The sequence below is a fragment of the Pinus tabuliformis genome, chromosome 2_1, assembly GCF_031772625.1.
Source record: "Pinus tabuliformis cultivar Carrire ecotype Pingquan chromosome 2_1, CPIR1, whole genome shotgun sequence".
Classification (NCBI taxonomy): Eukaryota; Viridiplantae; Streptophyta; class Pinopsida; order Pinales; family Pinaceae; genus Pinus; species Pinus tabuliformis.
Genome location: NC_142299.1, coordinates 241,616,995 through 241,638,468, shown reverse-complemented (window position 1 = coordinate 241,638,468; position 21,474 = coordinate 241,616,995). Strand labels below are relative to the sequence as shown.

At 42.3% G+C, this 21,474-nt stretch overlaps 1 protein-coding gene across 1 annotated transcript in view; it reads left to right on the top strand.

Moving 5' to 3' along the window:
• Window positions 1–21,474, top strand: part of LOC149199600 (uncharacterized) — a 226,603-nt gene that overhangs the window by 190,577 nt on the left and 14,552 nt on the right.

Below are 21,474 nucleotides of genomic sequence, written 5' to 3'. Positions count from 1 at the left end.
CATATATACATATATATTTCTTTTCTTTATTTTGTTTTTCAAAGAAAAAAACTGTATATATTTATGAGAAAAAATATATACAATAACTGTCCACCGACTGATATTCTCGATATCAAGTCTGGAATTTCTGAATGCATACAAAAAACATATTATCTTCTACTGCTTGGGAGATCAACAAGTTTCTCAGGATTTTGGAAAACCCCTCACACTGTACAACTATTAATCTGCCCTAGCTTATAACAGCCCTATTATAGTCTATGGGCGTTGGTGAAAAGTGTGCTTGATTGCTTGTATCACTATCATGGCCATCAATGCCCTACCGATACTTTTCAGTTTCCCCCATAACTATTAGACCTTTGACACCCTTGAGCTTGTTGATTTTTCAAGTGCAATAGATACAAAGTTCAAACACTAATTTCTGAAAACTGATAACTACTTCCAATGATGTAGAATCTAGATATTATTTTAGCACTTCCAATTTATCATTAAGCTATTACACTTCAGAAATTGAACCATAAAAGCAGTAGGACAATAGAGATCACAATGAAACAGTGATACATATAGACAACAGAAGATTTACCATAGGAAAATCCACTTGGGGAAAAAAGCCAACAACCTTTTCCTTAGAGAAATTCTTCAATTTAACAAGAGATACAACTGATCTTTCCTAATCAAAAGAAAGTCAAACAGGCCGGCAAGAGAATGCAGGTCAAACCTGGTCAAAGTGTCTTCTTATCAAGTCAAGATGCTGCCCAAAAGACGGGGCCCGATCTGCTGTGTTAGGGTGGGATTTCAGCCTCCTCCAAAACCTAGAAAAACGCAGACCTGCTGCCAGATATACCCAGGAATTCGTCACACGTGCGAAGTCAACAGAGAGAGAAAGACACATGTGAAGTCAAACACAGAGAGAGAAGATTCTGAATTTGTCTTCATCTTTTTGTCCTTTTATGCCTTTGCTTGGATCAGAAGATGTTCTTTTCTTGTGAGGTCGAATAGTGCTAAGAGGAGTTCGAATGACGTATATATAGCTTTCTTGGGAGGCCAAATGGGTGCCACATTAAGGTTGGGCCAACTTGATCATGAGGAGGGCCGACTTGACTTTCTTGATGCCAAAATACTTAAAATTAAATATTCAAATTCTTTCTTTTAAAAATGACATGAAGATGTCTTTTGAATTTATGATTACATATATTATGAAGACCGACCATAGCTACAAAAATTAAATAGAGCCCTTATTTTATTGAAGATCTTGTTGGGTGATATTATTCAAAAGTCCCTTAAACTTTCAATTACCTTAGGTGAATACCCTTAAGAGATAGGAGGTGGTTGTGGTGGCTAATCTCATTGTTGCCATTAAACCTCAGTTGCTTAGTGAGGATTCGAACTATGCCTACTAGATTCTGTGTTAACATGGCTCATAATGAAAATTTTCACAATTAATAAAGACCACACAAGTGTTGGCGGGATGGTCAGTGCACTAGTCTACTTCATTACTCTTGTTTTAGGTGGAGTGTAATATTCCTACTAGGAAATTAACAGTGAATAACAGAACTATGAACTAGGAACAACAATGCAGAATTAAAACCCAAGCACATAAATCAAAACGCCAACAAAATAGGGCAAAACAACTAAGCCATTTTATGAATTATGGGGAATTTGAGTACATAGAAATGGGTAGGAAGAATGGAACCTAGGCTTGCTGAGCAAGCTATGCAAAACTCAGGTTGAATCTCGCTGACCCAAGCGCTGAAATGGCTCCAAACTGGAAATACGCACTGCCCAAAAATTTTGCTGCTGGCTGCCCACTGAAACTGAGGATTCTGCCCTGTACACTACTAGAAAATATGAAACTATAGCTACAAACTCCTCCCAATACCCACAAAAACCCAGAATTTAGAAAGCGTTTGTGTTGGAATTTCTAATCCTAACTGTTAGAAATCCTTCATGTACTTTTTGATTTATTTCTTCCTACTTGTTCTTTTAATTAACAAGTTATTTACCATGTAAATACTGAAAATAAATATAAGTACAGTCTCAACACATACAGATCATCAACTGAAGGAAAAACAAGCACACAAGTGACACTGTTATTTTTGGATCAATGTCCCTGGAAAGGCCCAATGCGGGAAAACTGGTGCAACTATCTGAGCGTTTTATTATTAAGCAGTTTTAGAGTACAATCTGGGTGCCATAAATGGATCACCCAACAGAGAATGCCCTCAGCGGTAGTACCTCTCAGTCGGAGACAGACATTTGCCCCAATCTGCCCCACGAAATCTCCCAGCATCAACCTCTCTGGCCCAACGTTTGCCTAGTGTCAGCCTCTCTGGCCTAGCGTCAACCTCTTTGGGCTCTGCATCAGCCTCTGCGTCTCCCACACTGGCCCTCCTCAGGCTCTGCGCAGCTCCTGGCTGCCTCTGCGTGGCCTCTGGCTGCTTCTGTGTGGCCTCTAGCTGGCTCTGCGTTAACCCTCTCCCGACTTCTGCGCTGATGCTCCCGGTACTATCTCCGCCTCTTTGCTACTGCATTCATTGCCCCTCTGCGGCAACTCTGATCACTCTTTCGATTTCCTTAGCAAGTCCTGCCCCAGAAAATCGAATTCTTGATCAACTCGGTGTATTCTCCAATTGACCCTCAAGCCTCCTCTTATACTTTTCTCGTTGACAATTCAACGGTCGAGATTAAGTCCCTAATCAATGGTTAAGATTAGATCTGGCTTGATCCATGACTTTTGGACCATTCTAACTCAGTTCTATATTAATTCACATTAATATTTTATTTTCCCGAAGTTTAGACTTAAGGACTCCATTAAAAATATTAATTATTTTAATATCTCCCAAACTAGTTAGATTCTGCCCAAACCGTTTCTGGGTATTGGAGATCTCATGTGCTTTAGCCTCTCCACCAATTTTCGTGGCTAGAGCACATCCGATACTACCCCAAATCAACACTCCCTCTTAGCAAAGACTGTGCTCTAGTAATACTCTTTTCTGAGCATCACCCTGATCATCAGAGATCGGTCCCTGCGCTGATGCTAGGCCTGCTGCCCAACATCCTCTGCACTGCTGCATCATGTACTGCTACCCATGGCCTTGCCACTGCCACTGTTGCATCTATATGACAACTCCCTCTCCATCCGTGCTGCTGCCCATGGCCCTGCCACTGCCATTGCCACTGCTGCATCTGCACTGCAACCCCTCTCATCATGCTGCATTGCGCTGCCCATAGCACTGCCATTGCTAACTGCTACACTGTTGAAATTTGGTACCGGAGGACAAGTGGTTCTCTAAGGCTTTGACTTTTGGCCTAGGGTAAAGTGTCCAAAAGAATTTAATTTTTCTCCTAAAGTGACTTTGTAATTTTTATAAAGTCAAATCTAATTTAAAAGTGACTTTAAATGATAAAGTTACTAAAGTCTAATTTTAAAGTGACTTTAATAAAGTCAATGAAAAACTAGAAAGGAAAAGTGAATTTGGAAATAAATGACTAAGTGGGTCTTTATTAAAGTGGGGTGAATTAAAAAATAAAAGGTGAGATTTAAATGAGCATTTAATCTCAGCCTTAGATCTCAATCTATTTCAGCCATTGGATTTAGGGATTCCCCAAAAGTCACTTAGGGTTAGATTAAGGGAGGAAAAGGAAGAAAATGTCATTCATTTTTCCATGAGCAGATTGAGAAAAGGAGAGCAAGAGAGCAAGGGAGATTTCTGGACAGGGAGGAGAAGGAGGCAGTAGCTTGGCACACATTCCAAGGCAGCATTTTAGCAAATCCCTACAGCTGAGTTAGCAGACAATGAAAGGCAGGTTTTTGGCACGATTTTCTAAAAAGGCCGTATAGCGTTTTTGGAGTAGGCCGTACAGTAGTTTTCAGTAGTCCGTATAGCAATTTCCAGGAAGGCCGTACAGCAGAATTTCACGCTGAAATTTGGCATGCTTTTCTAGGAGGACGTACAACATTTATTGCTGTTCTATTTTGCTGTTGCAAGTGTTTCCAGTTGGCTAAGGCATGGAAAACGAGATAAGTTGTAAAATTTGCTTGCTGATTTTTGCTGAATATTTTCTCTCATTGTAAAAGGCATTTTCCAGAAATAAGAAGCTTTCGAACTGGTTTTCCCCAAGAGTTGTAGGGTGTTTTTCCAGGGTCACCTTGACCAAAAATCACTATGTTTAAATGTGTTGAATGGCTGTTTATATGTGCTGATTTTTATATTTCTGCATTTTCCAGCATTTTGTAAAATTTCCAGAATTTGTGTTTTTAGCAAAATTTATTTTTCAGTTGTTGAATGTATGGCTATGGGAAAGGGCATTTAACTATTTTGGAGAAATAAGGTGAAACTGAAAACCGGGGTGGGAAATGAGATATTTTTTACATGGTATCAGAGCATGAGTGCTGAAGTGCAGTTTGGGATAGCAAGGAAGAAAATTACAGCTTGCTGATTTTTCACTCAGAAAATTCCAGCGAGCTGATTTTTCACAAACAACAGTTTTATCCTTACTACAACAGTGCTATTTTTTAGTATTAGGACAACAGGATGTCATTGGGATTGAGGGTGGAGGATAGGTTGGATGGGCATAGCAATTACAGCGTTTGGAAGGAGAGAATGCAGAGTATCTTTGAGGAGGCAGAAGTTTGGGACATCATGGTGCATACCACACAGAACCCTGTTGTTGTGCCTACTGATGCCTACTCAGTTGGCTGAGTATAATAAAAAGAACAACAAGGGTAAGAGACTGATTCTAGACGGAGTCAAAGACCATTGTATTCCTCATGTGAGAGGAAAGAGAAATGCCCATGAAATGTGGACAGCATTGTCCAATCTCTACCAGAGTACCAATGAGAACCGGAAAATGGTCCTGAAGGAGAAGCTGAAGACCATTAAGATGGGTAATGATAGTGCAGCTGGATATCTCACAAAGATTACTAATGTGAGAGATGAGTTGGCAGCAGTTGGAGAGGTCATTCCACCCACTGAGTTGGTGCGGATTGCAGTGAATGGCCTCCCCCGTTCATGGATGAACTCTGTTGATGGGGTTTGTGAACGTGAGACCCTTCCCACATGGGAGAGGTTTTGGGATGATTGCATTCAGACAAAGATCAGGAAAGGTCAGCTTGGGGCAGCCAAGCCAGTTGAGCAGGATGAGGATGTAGCACTGTTGGTAGAAGGCAAGAAAGGCAAAGGGAAGAAGCAAGCTTCCACAAGCAATGGTGGGGGAAAAGGCAAAGGTAAAGGTAAACATGATAACACACAGAAGGACTATTCCAAGGTGAAGTGTTGGAATTGTCAAAAGATGGGACACTATGCAGTTGTGTGTCCGGAGAAGAAGAAGAAGAAGGGGAAGAACCAGAGCATGGCAGCTTCAGCAGAGGTTGAGGACTTTGCAGATCGTTTTGACCGGGAGTTTGCGTTCACTGCGTGTAAGTCCTCTAGTGCAGGATCACCTGCCACACAGGTTCAGAGGGAGCATGCTTTTCCCTTGATTAGCGGAGCATCTTCGGGTATCTGGTATGTGGACAGTGGGGCTTCACGTCACATGACAGAGTCCGTGAGTACTCCTCAGAGCTTCCAGAGAGTGGCACTAATATAGAGGTAGTACTCGGTGATGACAGAGTTGTTAGAGCAGTCGGGGTGGGGACACTGACATTTCAAAGGGAGTCCAAACCTCTCTTGAAGGTGACAGATGTTCTTTATGTGCTAGGGATGAGGAAGAACCTCATATCCGTCTTAGCTTTGGAGGACAGAGGATCTGAGGTACTGTTTAGGGGAGGACAGGTGTTGATGTATCCCAGGGGCACTCCAGCTGATTCAGCTAGAGTGATAGGTGTATGCCATGCAAAGGTGTACAAGTTTGCATTCCAGCCCCTTTTGGCATTGAGCAGTAGTACCGACAGCAGAGCTAGCAGTTCTGAGCAGTGTGAGATTTGGCACCATAGGATGGGTCATATGTATTATGGAGCCTTGAGGACCTTGCAGGAGATCACTACTGGTGTGCCAGATTTCAGTATTGATCACTTTGATACTTGCAGAGGATGTGCGATGGGCAAGTTTGCCAAAAGAGCGACTGGGATACTTGATTTGATTCATTCTGATGTGAGCGGTCGGATGTCTCATGTTTCCTTGAGTGGATATGAGTACTATGTTTTATTCATTGATGATCACTCTAGGAGGACCTGGATTTATTTCTTGAGGACCAAGAGTGAGGTTTTCAAGCGGTTTCAGGAGTTCAGAGCTCTTGTGGAGACACAGACAGGTCAGAAAATCAAGTCCCTGAGGTCGGACAATGGGGGAGAGTACACCCTTGGAGAGTTTGTTGACTATTGTGCGGAGGCAGGCATAGGAGGGAGTTCACTATTCCTTACAACCCCCAATAGAAAGGGGTTGCGATGAGGAAGAACGGATCCATCGTAGGGGCTGCCAAAGCCATGTTACATGATCAGGGGTTGCCATTGTTCTTGTGGGCAGAGGCCTGAAACACAACTGTCTATTTGCAGAACAGGAGTCTGCATCGTGCCTTGGGGAACATGACTTCGGAGGAGGCTTTTTCTGGGAAGAAGCCTGATATTGGTCATCTTCGTATCTTTGGGTGCATTACATACTCCTACATACCCAAGGAGAAGAGGACCAAACTAGAGCCCATTGCAGAGAAGGGTATCTTTGTGGGCTATAGTGAGACCTCAAAGGCCTTTCGGATTTACATTCCTGCACAGAGGAAAGTTGTTGTCAGATGGAATGTGAAGTTCGAGGAGGACAGGGCCTTTAGGAGATCACGGGAGTTAGAGTATTTGGATCAGCCAGACCCTCAGCAGCAGTTGAGTCAGTCGCAGGGATCCAGTGGGCAGGGATTAGGAGGATCCGGAGGTACATCTATGAGGATGTCAGGTTCGTCAATGAGCAGTGGCTCACCGAGCCAGAGGGGTGGTGCTCCGGGCAGCATGCAGAGTAGTTCACAGAGCAGTTCACTAGGGAGTCCACTGATGGACAGTTCACACGGTACCTCAGCTTCTACAGGTTCAGGTGCAGGCAGGAGGACAACAGACAGACAGTCAGGAGTTCAGGCTCTTGATGATGATGGGGAGGAGGAGTTTCATTCTCCTATGGGAGAAGTGCACTCAGGGAAGAAGAAGCCCAAGTGGCTTTAGGACACCTTGAGAGATGCCACATCTGTTGCTGAGCCTAAGAGGCCCGTAAGAGAGAGTAGACCACCTGAGAGGTTTTGTAGCTATATGGCAATGGCTACCAGCATCCTTGACTCTGAGCCTTCTAGATATGAGGAGGCAGCTAGCCAGCAGTTCTGGAGAGAGGCCATGCAGGAGGAGTATTCTTCTATCATGAAGAATGATGTTTGGGAGGTGGTGCTGAGGCCTGAGGGCAAATCCGTGGTTACTTCTAGATGGCTTTACAAGGTAAAGCATGCTGTAGATGGCAGCATTGAGAAATTCAAAGCAAGTTTTGTGGCTAGAGGGTTCTCCCAGGTAGAGGGAGTTGATTATGAGGAGACCTTCGCTCCCGTGGCTCGATATACTTCGATCCGCTCCATTATATCGATAGCAGCAGAGATGGGTTGGAAGATCCACCAGAAGGATGTGAAGATTGCATTTCTCAATGGCTTCATACAGGAGGAGGTGTACATTGAGCAGCCACAGGGCTTTGAGGTGCATGGGAAGGAGTCCCATGTGTGCAGATTGAAGAAGGCCCTTTATGGCCTGAGGCAAGCTCCCAGAGCTTGGTACTCCAGGATAGATACATATTTGCAGGGGATGGGTTTCACAAAGAGTGAGGCAGATCCGAACCTTTACTTTATTGTGATCGGTGAGGAGCCTCTCATTCTGGTGCTGTATGTGGATGACTTGGTCATTACAGGTGCAGAGAGACTCATAGAGCACTGCAAGAGAGATCTTGCGACGGAGTTTGAGATGAAGGACATCGGCTTGATGCATTATTTTTTGGGTTTGGAGGTGTGGTAGGAGGAGGGGCATTTCTTCCTGGGGTGAGGGAAGTATATTGTGGACATCCTTGGCAGATTCCACATGGAGGGTTGTAAACCCATGTCGACACCGATGATCACCAACTGGAAGAAGCTTCATGCTTCGGATTCCGAGTTGGTGGATCCCACATTGTACAGTCAGCTGATTGGTTCCTTGATGTATTTGGTCAACACTAGACCAAATATTTGTTTTTTAGTCAACACGATGAGTCAGTTTATGTGTGAACCTAGGAAGGTTCATTGGGTGGCTGCAAAACACATTTTGCGGTACTTGCAGGGGACAGTGGATTATGGTCTGGACTACAGGCAGGGGGATGGAGTGAGACTGGCAGGTTATACTGATTCTGATTGGGCAGGTTGTGCTTTTGATAGGAAGAGCACTTCAAGGTGCTGTTTTGGGTTGGGTTCGGCAGTAGTGTCATGGTTCAGCCGGAAGCAGCAGTCAGTAGCATTGAGTTCAACGGAAGCAGAATATATGGCAGCCAGTCTAGCTAGTTGTGAGGCCATCTGGCTTAGCAAGATGTTGTTTGGCTTATTTGGTCAGCCGTTGAGACCTTCAGTGATTTACTATGATAATCAGAGTTGCATTAAACTCTCGGAGAATCCAGTATTTCATGACAGGTCAAAGCATATCAGGATCAAATATCATTTCATCAGAGACTGTGTTCAGAAGGGCGCTGTGAAGCTTGAGTATATTCCCACTGATGAGCAGGTTGCAGATATTCTTACCAAAGCCCTACCACGGGGCAAGTATGACTACTTCAGAGACAAGATGGGTGTGGTGAGGAACACCTTCCTCGATAAGAGGGAGTGTTGAAATTTGGTACCGGAGGACAGGTGGTTCTCTAAGGCTTTGATCTTTGGCCTAGGGAAAAGTGTCCAAAAGAATTTAATTTTTCTCCTAAAGTGACTTTATAATTTTTATAAAGTCAAATCTAATGTAAAAGTGACTTTAAGTGATAAAGTTACTAAAGTCTAATTTTAAAGTGACTTTAATAAAGTCAATGAAAAGTTAGAAAGGAAAAGTGACTTTGGAAATAAATGACTAAGTGGGTCTTTATTAAAGTGGGGTGAATTAAAAAATAAAAAGTGAGATTTAAATGAGCATTTAATCTCAGCGCTAGATCTCAATCTATTTCAGCCATTGGATTTAGGGATTCCCCAAAAGTCACTTAGGGTTAGATTAAGGGAGGAAAAGGAAGAAAAGGTCATTCATTCTTTCATGGGTAGATTGAGAGAAGGAGAGCAAGAGAGCAAGGGAGATTTTTGGATAGGGAGGAGGAGGAGGTAGCAACTTGGCACACATTCCAAGGCAACATTTTAGCAAATCCGTACAGTTGAGTAAGCACACAATGAAACGCAGGTTTTTGGCACGATTTTCTAGAATGGTCGTACAACGTTTTTTTGAGCAGGCTGTACAACGTTTTAGCAGGCCGTACAACAGTTTTTAGCAGTCCGTACAGTAGTTTTTAGGCAGGCTGTATAACAGAATTTCACGCTGAAATTTGGCACGCTTTTCTAGGAGGCCGTACAACATTTATTGATGTTCTGTTTTGCTGTTGCAAGTGTTTCCAATTGGCTGTGAGGCATGGAAAACGAGATAAGTTGTAAAATTTGCTTGCTGATTTTTGCTGAATATTTTCTCTCATTGTAAAAGGCATTTTCCAGAAATAAGAAGAAGCTTTCGAACTGGTTTTCCCCAAGAGTTGTAAGGGGTTTTTCCAGAGTCACCTTGACCAAAAATCACTGTGTTTAAATGTGTTGAATGGCTGTTTATGTGTTGATTTTTATATTTCTACATTTTCCAGCATTCTGTAAAATTTCCAGAATTTGTGTTTTCAGCAAAATTTAATTTTCAGTTGTTGAATGTATGGCTATGGGAAAGGGCATTTAACTATTTTGGAGAAATAAGGTGAAACTGAAAACCGGGGTGGGAAATGAGAAATTTTTTACATACACTGCAACTTAGTTACTCAGAAGTAAGTAATTGATCTCCCAACTGACATCTTCGTCAGGCTAAAAACACTCCCGATGCTGAAGCTTCCTCTGTCATTGACAAGTGCTCCCTCTCTAACCTCTGCACTGCAGCAACTACTCTGTGCATCTTGCACTGTTGCCTCACGCTGTCCTGGGACTCCTGCACTGTAGCTCCCTATGTTGCTTCATCCGCATTTGTCTCTATCGACATCCACTAGTCCTGCTACTCCTCTTCGGGGCTCTCATAGCAAGGTATAATCCAAGAGGTTGGGTACCTCGAGGATCCTGCCCCTGATCACCTATAGTCCATTTGACTACAACTTGATGTCTCTCCACTTCCTTTCAAGTGGCGCATGAGCACTCATGGCACAATCATCATCTGTCTCCACTTCTTTCTTCGCCCTTGCTGGCACAGCCTTGGTCTTAGAAGCCTCTCCCTTGCCCTTCTTCCTCTGACAATGGCTCGCATAGTGACCCAGTTCCCCACATAGAAAGCATTTGATCTTAGATAGGTCCTTCTTTTGTTTCTCCAACTTTCCCTCAGATGCTAGGGCAGCATCATCCTCTTCCTCCTTCTTGATTCTCACTCCCTTGCTGCTGCTTCCTGCCTTGGTTATCCTTATGATCTCTTCTTGACGAAGCGTCGCCCACAGTTCCTCCCAATCTGGAAGGGTCGACCTGCCTATTATGCTCTGGACAAATCCTCCCAATCCTCCGAGACTGCGTTTAATGTGGTCCTCACCAACATGTCCTCATCCAGCGCAGCCCCTATGGAAGTCAGCTGATCCCGGATCTCCTTTAATCGACCGAGGAAGGTGTCTATCTGTTCTCCCACGATGCAACATGATGAGAGGGGTTGTCGTACAGATGCAACAGTGGCAATGGCAGGGCCATGGGTAGCAGTACATGATGCAACAGTGCAGAGGATGTTGGGCAGCAGGGCTAGCATCGGCATAGGGACCGATGCCGGATGCTCAAGTTGATGCTTAGGGAGGAGTATTATAGAGCATAGTCCTCTCTAAGAGGGAGTGTTGATTTGCGGTAGCATCAAATGTGCCCTAGCCACGAAAATTAGTGGAGAGGCTAAAGCACATGAGATCTCTAATACCCAAAAATGGTTTGGGTAGATTCTAAACAATTTGGGAGATATTAAAATAATTAATATTTTTAATGGAGTCCCTAAGTCTAAACTTAGGGAAAATAAAATATTAATGTGAATTAATATAAAACTGTGTTAGAAAGGTCCAAAAGTCATGGATCAAGCTAGAGTTAATCTTAGCCGTTGATTAGGGACTTAATCTCAGCTGTTGATTTGTCAATGAGAAAAGTATAAGAGGAGGCTTGAGGGTCACTTGGAGAATACACCGAGTTGATCATGATTTCGATTTTTTGGGGTAGGGTTTGCTGAGGAAGTTGAAAGAGTGATCAGAGTTGTAGCTGAGGGGCAGTGAATACAAAAGCAGAGAGGTAGAGATAGTACCCGGAGGATCAGCGCAGAAGCCGAGAGAGAGGGACACAGAGCCAGCCAAAGGTTCATATAGAGCCAGCCAGGGCTCACGCAGAGGCAGCTAGGAGCTGCAGAGTGCCTCAGAGAGCCAGCGTGGGTGACACAGAGGCTTTAAGGGCTGACATAGTGCCTCCAGAGGTCGATGCAGGGCGACCTAGGGTAACGCTGGGCCAGAAAGGGCTGATGCAGTCCCTAGAGGTTAACGCTGGGGTTTTCGTGGGGCAGATTGGAGCTGAGAGCTTTCGGAGTCTTTATTCGGGGTTTCAGTCGAAACATTTGTCTCCCACTGAGAGGTACTACTACCGAGATTATTCTCTGTTGGGTGAGACAGTTTTGGCACCCAGATTGTATTCTGAAACTGCTTAATAATTTAAACCCTCAGATAGCTGCACTTGTTTTCTCGCATTGGTTTTTTCTAGGCACATTGGTCCAAAAACAACGATGTCACTTGTGTGCTTGTTTTGTTTCCTTCAGTTGATGATCTGTAATGTGTTGAGCATGTACTTGTATTTATTTTCAGTATTTACATGGTAAATAACTTGTTAATTAATCAGAACAAGTAGGAAGAAATAAATCAGAAATGTACATGAATGGTTTCTAATAGTTAGACTTAGAAATTCGAACAGCTGCTATAGGAGCAATAGGGGGTGCTACAGGAAGACTCCAAATGAAGAGAAAAAAGGCACCCAAGAGCTCCAGGAGCCTCATCCACAACCTAACCTAATATCCTACTACAAATTTATTGAGGGAGGTAGCATTATACCGAAGAAATTTGCTAGCCCACACTTCTTTGAATTGGAGAAGGAAAGAGGCAGAACACGCAGATGGATGCAAATTGCAAAATCCAAAAAGGTGGAAGATGTGGGCCTCATGGAGGAGAAAGTCAATGAAATGGGCAAGGAATTGAATGACTTGAGATTAAGGGAGTCAGTCATGAGGGAGAAACTATAGGCAGAAAACACAAGGCTAAGAGAGCAACTACAAGAAAATGAGACACAAATTGCCACATGCAAGTTTATCTATGGAAGCCATAAAATGCAAGCAACCATCCAAATCCTATGCCATTTTCCTCAAGGAGCAGTGGCTGCAATTCCAGATAAAGACACTAGCACAGTATGGCTCCTTACCTTTCCAAGACTATAAACAGTTCATTGAATTTTGCAAAAAGGCAAGTATGGAGGACAGAGCCAAACTAGCTGAGTTTTACATGCACAATTTGATCCTCACAGACATGAATTTTTGGGACCCCAACTCAAGATTGGGAGACATGCAACTGATGGCATTAGCCTCTTGGTTGACCCATGAGGAAACAAGGGCTGAAGAAGTGAAAAGGGTGATGGAAAAGGAAGAAAATGAGCCCTTATACATCAGAGTAGAATTGGTGAGCCCAAAGGTTGTCATCAGCAACCACAACCTCATCTCCTCTGATCCTGAATTGGCACCTAGGTATATGGCAACCCAAGAACAATCCATCCTACATTTTGAGGACACCTTTAGGATGTTGGGGATAGAAAGTTTGCAGGCTTGCCAAAGAAGATGGCATGCCCTACCTCACAGTTTGCAAATTAGAGAATATCACTCTCCAGAAAGACTAAGGAATGCCTTGGAGAGAACCCCACTATACAAAAGGATTATGCAAAGGCTAAAGATCAAGTGGATAGGACTCAAACTCAATCCTCCCTTACTGTTGGGCCTACAAGAGAGAAGAAACCAGGTAGAAGAACAAAAGGAATGGATAGACATAGAAGCAAATGCAGGTTTCTATCCACAGGAAGGCACACCATCTGAGGTGCCTTGGGATGTCAGAGAGGCCACCAGGGCCATGAATGAGCTTCATATCAGTGACTGAGTTTCTCAAAGGGTGAGCAACACCTTCAACAGGGGGTAATGATGGGGCCCATCAATAGGTATATTTTGAGGTTCATTGTGCTATCCTCCAACCCTTAAAACTCTCATTTTCTCACATTAATTCACATTTTTAGCCATAATATGCTTAGTAGGAAGACTAAAGGGTGTTTGTCATATTGCATGGCCTAATGTGATTAATATGCAGGAAAAAGAAGCATTTTTGGAGATATTTACTATGCAGGGGGTTGATGGAGATAACTAGAGAGAATATAGGAGGCTTGTCTACCTCATTAACTCTCCAACTCGGTTTGAGATCAAGAATCTTCACCAATAGCTCAAATTCACTAGCAATCAAGGAACTCCAATCCATGTGAAGACCAAGGGGAACCAGATCCACAAATCTCGAGATTTTGGGGGGAATCACTCAAGGGAGCTGCCCTCAGCGACTTTGTGTATAAATAAACCAGACAAAAGGCGCATTAGGATTCAAATTTTTGTTGCAGCTAGGAGCTAATGAGGGCATAGTGCTTGACAATATTACCATCTTTCATATGATGTATGTGACTTTTATTTTCTGTTAATGGGAAGTTCACTATTGGTCTGCATCTTAAGTAGTTTTGGAGGGTTGAAACCCTTGGGTTTGGGTCCAAACCAGAGGGTTTAGTCCCTCTCTTGTATTTCTTTCTTGTTCCTGCTCAAGCAATGCTTCTCTTGTCTCAGTAGGTGTTATATTACAAAGTTCGTAGTTGCAGGTTTGCCTATGACCTTTCTTGTGGGAAGAGTGATTGGAAGATGTACAATAACAACCAAAAAAATATTTGTTTATGATTTCTTGGAAATTGTCAAGTGTGGGACTATAATCCTTTTGCATGTTTAGTTTCTAAACTTTAGGAGTTAGTAGCATTGGTTTGGCAATTAGAAGTTGTGTTGTAGGTTAGAATAGATTTCAATAAAATTCAACTTATCTTTTCCATGTTAATTTAATTTGCTGTAATAGTGATCATTTGATGCATGTGTTTGATTGGTTTGCAGGTACTGGGTTGACCTGCAGGGGTGGGCACACCTTTCTACATCCACCTATGCCACTCCATCTCCCTTCTAGACACCTCACATTGCTTCCAAACTCTTCCACTGAGACCACTCTGCTAAGGTAAATGGAGAACACTGTGGGTACAAACTTTGGTGCAAGATAGACCTTTGAGGGGTACTAGGATTGGCCAAGGGGCTCCCACACCCTTCCTTTACCTTCTACCTTCATCCACCTTCTTCTACCTTAAAGACACCATTTCTATCCTCAAAAAGCTCTCGGAGCCTCCTCCTGTAGCAAAACAGGGCCTCCTGTAGCAATACAAAGCATCCTGTAGCTCTTCCTGTAGTAGAACTGTAACATCGTTTTCTTCAGCCAAATTTGTTCCATATTTCGACCCTTGAGTATTGAAGTTGAATAATGGCCCACAAGCCTTGATTTCATGATTAGGGAAGATTTTAAGACCACTCCAACCCCATCCTTTCCTCACTGCAACCATAGGACAACAAATAGAATTAGAATTAACATTTTTTTTTAATTGTGTTGAAAGTTGAATTTCTTATTTCCAAGCAAGTTGCAAATAGATAATTGATTCATGCAAGTAGGCTGTTGATTTGATTAAGAATGCAAATATAATAGCATGGTTGACTTCTTGCAACTAGACTAGCTCTTTCCCTTTTTATGCAATTTCAATTCAGCATTTACATTGAAAGATTAACATTTTCATTTCTGTAGCTAGAATCATGTTCATCTCCTTGCAATTATGACATGCTTTTCTCTTTATAGTTAGCTGAAGGAGTGGTCTCTGAACACCTTGATTTGATTTCATGACTAAGGGTGAGATGAGTAGAACCAAACCTACTATGCATATAGCACTGTCACCTCTAAGTTTGTACAAACCCTAGGTTGATAATTTAAGTTGAGAAGCCCTTGGGAGTTACAACATCCTTGGTGCAATACCAGGGTTCATCACGTATAACTTTTGGGAGGGCGTATTACTTGGCTGAAGGTTATTGTCTCCTTAGGTTGTTTGTGAATGTCATTTGGATTGTGGGTAAATCTGTATTGTGGCTGCTATACGTGATTTGGACAACCTTTTTTGCGTAGAGGAGATATTGTGGAGACCACGAATTGTTGGATGCTTGACTATTGGTTGTTTGGACTCTAGAGGGCCCACGCTATCCTTCATCTCATTGCTGGACGTGCTTAAAGAAACTTAATATGATACCTCAGTGTATTTAATTCTTTCTGGAAGGGGTATCAGCAGCTGGTGTAATCCTTTCTAGGAACCCATTCTAGCTGCTATAGGAAACCAAGTTCCTCTTTGCATTCTAATGATGTATTTGCTTGTTTAATGAGTTACTACTTGTTATGAGTTATTTATTGATATAAATTTTTTACAATATATATATATATATATATATATATATATCTTATAAAAAACTCATTTTAATGACAATATATGTCCATGCTATCTCTTATTCCTGAGTATTAAAATAATCAACAATGTTTGACAATAAGCCTGGTCCTTGTTCATTTTATCACTGTGCATGTTATATGGGAGATAGAAAACTAAATTGTAGCTACAACAGTGTAATTTGAGGGGACTGACAAAAATAACACACACACAGATTAACATAGGAAACTTGGGAAATTTAGTGAATATTTGGGAAAATTTGTTTCTCGAATCTTACAAATTAAGATAGCACAATTTTGTGCCAGATAGTTACTTCCAATGATACAATTTATCTTCTTAGCACATTCAAATCATTAAGCAATTACACTTCAAAATGTCGACCATAAATACAGTAGGGCAGTAGAGATCACAATAAAATAAAAATTCACAAGAGACACAAAATTTACCTTGGGAAAACCCCAAACCAGTGAGAAAACCCAACGGCCTTTTCTTAGGAGAAATTGTTCAATTCAATCAATTTTTACATCTAAATTCCCAGTCAAACATAGTCAAAATAACCATACCACTTTCCAATTCAAATCTGGTCAAGGAGAAAGAAAGTCAAACTTATGATTGAAAGGTCAAACTTGGTCAACAGGCCAAATTTTGGTCTTCCTCTGATTCTAGTCAATTGCAGTCAAAGGGTATGAATTTTGGCCCGGCAACTCCTTTGAATTTTTTAGTCAAACTGATACAGTTGACTTGCAGTCAACATTGGCCAAAGTAGGCCCGATCAAACTCATAAAATCTGCCCCGAAGTTTGGTCAACGTTGTGAAAATTCCAAACTGGAATCCTATTGTAGCAACTGGAAATTATTCTCCTAATTGTTAATTTAATTTAAGAATTTATTTACTGTTTGCTACAACAAATATTGAAGAAATCACTCTACAACCTACACAAATAAAATTGCGGAAGAATAAATGTTGGAAGAAATGCTAGCACACACACATAAAATAACACAGTTATTTTTGGACAAAAGTCCTTGGAAAAACCCAACTTGGGAAAACCGGTGCAATCGCTGAAGGTTTTATTATTAAGCAATAATGAAATGATCTGAGTATAATTGGATGCCGGAACTAACAATCATACAGAGAAATACTGGCAAAAATCCAGTGAGGAATTTTCCTCGTCCTACAGGCAATCTCCTGGCACAACTTGCCTTCAGAATTTCGGCCCTCTGAGCCTTTGCGTCAGCCTCTGCGCTTCTTTGCGTAGTTGGCTGGTTGTATAGCCTTGAATTGCACTCTGATGAAGTCGTTCTGCCTTCTGCTGATTGGAAAGACGCTTCTTTGGCACTCTGGGACATCTTCTCGGCCTCTGGAATTGAAAACGTCAATCTCCCTCAGCAAATCGACTTTTCCTCTAGAGGCTACTATGGTGCCCCAGTGTCAGCCTCTTTGTGGTTCTTTTGCCTCTTTGCAAATGCACTCACCGGATCTGGAATCCTTCCTCCAACTTCACTATTTCTGCACCTCTTTCATTGCTTCGATCTCATGATCTCTCTCCGACAACTAGTTGTTGCTACTTTGGAAATCGATCTGCTCAGAAATTGAACTGCTCAAGTGTCTTCTCCAAGTGCCCATCGACTTCTTCTTATAATCCTTGGTTGGGATTCCAACGACCAAGATTAAATTTTAATCGATGGTTAGGATCATCTTGAAGTTGATCCTTGTGAGTTTCTAGATCATTCACGCATTGAATTAATTAATACTGATTAATTAACCATATTCCCCAAGTTAAGACTTAGGAAATATTTGAAAATTGGTTAATAATTTAATTAGGTTATTTCTATGCGGAATTTCCAGAAATGATATCTGGGTTTTGGAGATCTCATGTATTCTAGCCTCTCCACAAAATTTCAAGGCTATAACATATGCGATGCTACAAAAATGAACACTCCCTCTTAGCGAGGAATGTGTTCTAGTGCTACTGCACATCCTGTAGTAACACCTTGTCTCTGCATCATCTCCTGTCACGTTGCTGATGTCAAGCCAACTTGCCCACCAACCACTGCGCAACTCTAATATATGCTGCATCTGTGCTACTGCTGACGTTGTTGGCAACACTGCATCTGCACTGCAACTACCTCTCATCTGTCGCTGTTGCAATTGCAACATCTGCGACTGAAAAGCATCCAATATACTGAATCAACTGTGATAAGTATAATGCATCCGTCACCCGAGTCTTTGACTACTACTAGTATCTGCACTGTCACTAAAGAGTCTGCGATGTTGCTACTCTGCACTGTACCAACTACACTGCTGCCAACTCTTCACTGCACTCCTCAACATTTGACTACTACTTGTCTCTGCAATTGTCACTCTGGCATTTGTTTACTCCAACTGTCATTGATCCATCTTGCTACTAAATACTGTGGGCCCCCATAGCAATGTATTGTTGAAATTTCTAAGTTTACTTAGTTAGAAACGCTCCATGCACTTTATCTGATTTATTCCTACCTACTTGTTATTTTCCTTAACAAGTTATTTACAATGTAAATACTGAAAATAAACACTAGTGCATGCTCAACATATTACAGCTCCGCAACTAAAAGAAACAGAAACAAAAACAAACACACCATATGACACCATTATTTTTGGAGTAATGTCCCCAGGAAAACCCAATGTGGGAAAACCGGTGCAGTGATTTGAGAGTTTGCTTATTAAGCAATATTAGAGTACAATCTGGGTGCCGAAACTGGCCTACTCAACAAAGAATTTTCTTTGCAGTAATACCTCTCAGTTTCTGACAAATCTACTAGCTGAAACCTCAGATAATCCTTCTGGCAGGTACTTAGCACCAATCTACCCCAGAAACCCTAATGTCAGCCTCTCTCTGGACTGCGTCAGCCCCTCTCTGCCTCACGTTGGCCGTGCGTCACCCCGGATGGGTCTGCGTCAGCCCTGGGATGCCCTGTGTCAGCCCTCTGGCCCTCTGCGTCAACAACGCTAGCCTCTCTGAGGCTTTGCACAGCTCCCGGCTGCCTCTGCGTGGCCCTGGCTGGCTCTGCGTCGCTCTCCTTGGCTACTGCGCTTCTCTCCCTACACTATCTGTGCCTCTCTGTACTCAAATGCTCCTCAGCTACATCTCTCGATCACTAATTCTATCTCTCTTAGCAAACCCCGCTCTAGAGAATAGAATGACTGATCACTTTGGTGTATTCTCCAAGTGACCCTCAAGCCTCCTCTTATACTTTTCCTGCTGATATATCAATGGCCGAGATTAAGTCTCTAATCAATGGCTAAGATTAGATCTGGCTTGATCCATGTCTTTTGGACCATTCTAACACAGATTCATATTACTACACATTAATATTTTATTTTCCCTAAGTTTAGACTTAGGGACTCCATTAAAAATTATTAATTATTTTAATATCTCCTAATCTGTTTAGAATCTTCCCAAACACTTTCTGGTATTGGAGATCTCATGTGCTCCAACCTCTCCACCAAATTTCGTGGCTAGAGCACATCCGATGCTACCCAAATCCACATGTATTGATCCATGAGGTGGATTCTTCAAGGATCCTGCCCATTTGTAGCACTCTGGGACTACAACACCGAATCTCCCCACCTCACTTTTGGAAGTATATAAGCAAACATGGTGAAGTCTTCCTCCAGCTTGAAGGATAGTCTATCAATCCTTGTTGAACTCGCTTGTTGGTCCTGCTTCTCCTCCTTGTCCTTCTTCCTGAGAGGACACTGTGTACTGTAGTGACCAAGCTCACCACACCTGAAGCACTTGACCTTTGACAGGTTCTTCTTCTTCATTGTTCTCTCCCTGTCCCTGATTGGGACCCTTCGATGCGAGGGCCACATTCTCCTCCTCCTTCACCACCTTCAATCCGCTGCTACTGCCACTGATGGAGCTCTTCAATAGAACTCGTCTCAACTCCTCCTGCTGTAAATCGGCCCACATCCTGTCCCAGCTCGGCAAGGTATCTCTGGCCAAGATACTTTGGACGAATACTTGCCACTCCTCTGATACACTATTGAGTGCCAATTGCACTAGCTCTGTGGGTTGAGGCGCTGTCGCAACAATTGCAAGCTAGTCCTGGATCTCCTGAATGTTGGCAAGGAAGGGGTTTATGCCTTTCCCCTTTTGCATCCGGACACACCTCAACTTCTCCTCTAGGTACATCTTCCACTACTCGGAAGTACCCTGGTACAGTGTAGAGAGAGCATCCCACATCTATTTGGCAGTGTATTTGCCAGCTATGTGTGAAACAACATGATACTAGGCACCTTCTAGGATCAATTGTTTCGCTCGTGCCATCTCCTTCCTGTACTCCTTTAGCTGATTTTCATCCTGTGGTACTACTACCACTGCATAAATATACATTTTCAGGCCAAACTCATCCAAAAGGAAGGACATCCTTGCCTTCCAGATGACATAGTTGGAAGCCCCATCCAACCTGTCCTGATCACGAAGCCCAACAATGTTGATTTTTGGTAGCATCGGATGTGTTCCAAGTCTCAAAATTTGCAAGGAGGCTTAGACACATGCATTCACCAATACCCAAAAATTGTTGTGGGAAATTCCACCTGGAAACAGTTTTATTAAAATAATTAATTATTTTTAATGGGACCCTAAGTCTAAACTTAGGAAATTAAAATAATTAATGGGTATTAATTTAAACTGTGGGTGAAACTTCTAGAAGAAGGCAGAGATCAAGTCAAGTCAATATGATCCTAGCCATTGATTAGAATCTAGTCTGGGCTGTTGATTGATCAATGAGAGGATTATAAGAGGAGGCTTGATGAGCACTTGGAGAACACACCAAAGGCAAATATTCAGTTACCCGAGTAAGTTCGATTTCTCATTGGTCGAAGTTCGATGAAAGAAAATCGAATTATAGGGAGAGTTGCAGGGGAGAAAGGAAGAGAGGGTGTCAACATCTTTCAAGAGTGCAAAGCAACAAGACGTAGAGTAGGAATAGGGTGATGTAGAAAGAGGCAGTGCAGAGGCAGATTGACGCAAAGCTTGCGTGGGCAGCTAGATGTTGGGCTAGTGTGAGAAGTTTGACGCAGAGGGACGCAGAAGGATTCCAGGGAAGAGGAGTACTTCACTTGGATCAGAAATTTGTCAGGAAGCGTCTGTAAAATTTCTCACTCCTGTTTTGCTGGTTGTAATTTGTACATGAGAATTTGCTGAAGAATAATAAAGAAACCCTCATCTGTTGCACCGGTTTTCCCACATTGGGTTTTTTCGGGGATGATTGTCCAAAAATAACTGTCATTGTGATTGTATTTGTGCCAGTATTTTTCCTTACATTTACTTTCTGCAATATTTTAATTGTGAAGGCTGCAGTAGAATATATTTTGATATTTGTTGCAAATAACTTATTTATGAGATAATAAGTAGAAGAAATAATATTAATCAGTGCAGTAGGATTTTTATTTAGGAAATTTCACATGGTATCGGAGGTAAGGAAAGCAGAAGGAAGAAGTTGGAAGACCCAACGTTGAAGGAAGAAAGGAATTCGAAATTCTTGCAGGGCCAGAAATTAGAATCTCCAAGGGGCTTGCGTAGTTCAAAGCCAAGAGGATTAGATTTCGTGGGAAAACTCTCTTTGAGTGAGTCGACAGAGAGGTAAGTCTTTCCGATCAAAATTTGTTAGTGGTAGAAGGAACAACACAACAAAAGATTCAGCAAGAGGGGTTGTCTTAGGTGGGACG